The sequence below is a fragment of the Orycteropus afer genome, unplaced genomic scaffold (assembly GCF_000298275.1).
Source record: "Orycteropus afer afer isolate SDZICR_OR568_19922 unplaced genomic scaffold, OryAfe1.0 scaffold00004, whole genome shotgun sequence".
In the NCBI taxonomy this organism is placed as follows: Eukaryota; Metazoa; Chordata; class Mammalia; order Tubulidentata; family Orycteropodidae; genus Orycteropus; species Orycteropus afer.
In genome coordinates, this window is record NW_006921591.1 from 14,515,885 (window position 1) to 14,518,123 (window position 2,239).

At 42.8% G+C, this 2,239-nt stretch overlaps 1 protein-coding gene across 1 annotated transcript in view; it reads left to right on the forward strand.

Moving 5' to 3' along the window:
* Window positions 1-2,239, forward strand: part of MARCO (macrophage receptor with collagenous structure) — a 50,062-nt gene that overhangs the window by 30,401 nt on the left and 17,422 nt on the right. The window lies entirely within an intron of this gene.

Genomic DNA, 2,239 nt, shown 5'->3' on the forward strand with positions numbered 1-2,239 from the left:
GCAATCCTACTTCTGTAGTGATACTGCCTCGGAAACCCAAGGAGGGGTTGCTATGAGTCGGGGCCGACTCGACGGCACTTAACAACAACAACATTGTTTGGCTAAGGAGCTGTAATGGCGTAGTGCTTAAGGCATTTGACTGCTAACCAGAAAGCTGGAGGTTCAAACCCACTAGCCACTCCACAGAAGAAAGACTGGGCAATCTACTTCTGTAAAGATTTACCATTTCAGAAACACAAAGGGAATCAACTTGATGGCAATGAGTTTGGTTTAATTGTTGGCTGAAATTTGAGCCATGGGGTGAGCTCAGTTCCAGGCCTGAATGGTGTCTAACTGCCATAGTTTTGGGGGTTCCATCAGTCTCTATCAAACCAGTAAACCTTGACATTTTTTGATTATTTTTAATTTTGTTCTACATTTTTCTCCCATTCTACCCAGGACCTCCTAATGTGATCCCTTTTAGAGCAATCAGTAGTGCAGCCAGGAGCCATCTAGTTCTTCAGGTCTTGTGGTCATGAATTGTTTCCGTGTGTCTTAGATTTTCTTCACACTTCATTGCTTTGGATAGGGAGAGACCAATAGTTGTACCTTAAATGGCCACTCACAAGCTGTTAAGACTCTAGTCAGTACTCACCAAAGTAGGATGTAGAACATTTTCTTTGTTCTATGTTATGGTACATTTGACTCAGTTATGCCAATTGAAGCTGACGTTCCCTCAGACTATGGTCCTGAGACCCCAGGTCCCATGGACTTATTCCCTCTAGGTGTTTGGTTATGGCTAAGAAGTTTTCATAATTTTGCTCCCCGTATGCTCTATCATATTCATGGATATATTTTCAGCACATAGAGATACATATTTAGGACTGTAGTCTGTCAAACGTATATATATTCGTGGGTGAGATTAAAAAGGCAGCATTTGCTCATGGATAAAGCTCAGAAGGCAGGAAGGGATAGGAAAGAAGAATCATGGAAATGGTGAACTCAGGGAGGAAATGGAAAGAGTGCTGTTACATTGTGGGAGTTGCAATCAGTGTTACAAAGCAAAATGTGTATAAATTGTTGAATGAAAAACCAATTTGCTTTGTAAACTTTCACCCAAACCACAATAAAAAGTTTATATATAAGGAGTTTCCCAACTTTAGACCCAGAATACTTTGCAGGCAGTTGTTTCTCTCCCTCCTGCATTCAGACCATTTTTCCCCTTTTACTACTTCACTAGTGAGAAGTCTGCCATCATTCTAGATTCTCTCCATTTATTATAATCTGAAAATGATAGAATGGAGCTAAAAATGCCTTTTAACAAAATTCTTTCTGAACAAGCCAGTCTGAAGGCCTAAGTGTACCCTTGAGGTGAGACTTGATCGGTGGTGGGAACTCTCTGACTAATTGAATACCAGTGAACCCAGTCAACTGCAGAGGAACAACCCCTGCGTGGTGTGGGGTGGCTGGGGAGGGCCATGTCATCCACTCTCAAACCAAACTTGAAGTTTGGGAAGGAGTTGCTCAGCTGTGCACTGTAAGGAGCTTCCCTAATTGATATTCACCAAGTAGTGGCATGCAAGGAGGAGGGAGTGGCAGAGGACTGAGGAGAGGACAGGCTGGGATGTATCTCGAATGCTGATGACAAGTGGAAAATTTGAAATCTCGGGAACCAAGAAAGCTTGTGTCTGAACTGTGGGCAGAAATGAAATATAAGATGCTGTCATATGATTATAAAACAAATCAGGCTTAGTCATCTGATAGAGACTGGTGAAACCCCCAAGACTATGGCCCTTAGTCATCCTTCAAGCCTGGAATGGAACTCACTCCCATGGCTTCCAGCTAAAGGATAGATAGGCATATAAGGTGAACATTTATTCTAGGTAGGTACACTCCTTAGGACAATCCATCATGGGAGATCAGAAGGGCAGTATTTGCACAGGGAGATATCCCAGAGGGTGAGAATGCATAGCAAAGAACAGAGGGAAACGGTAGTCAATCACAGGAAGGAAGTGGGAAGAGAGTTGGTACATTATGGGAATCTCAGTGAATGCCATGAAACAAAACACATATGAATTCATGTATGGAAAATGAATTTGCTTTGTCAATTTTCACCCAAACCAAACTCACGCCATGGAGTCAGATTCAACTCATAGTGACCCATCCTTGGGTTTCCGAGGCAGTATCACTATGGAAGTAGATTGCCCAACCTTCCTTCCGAGGAGTGGCTGGTGGGTTTGAACCACCAGCCTTCTGGTTA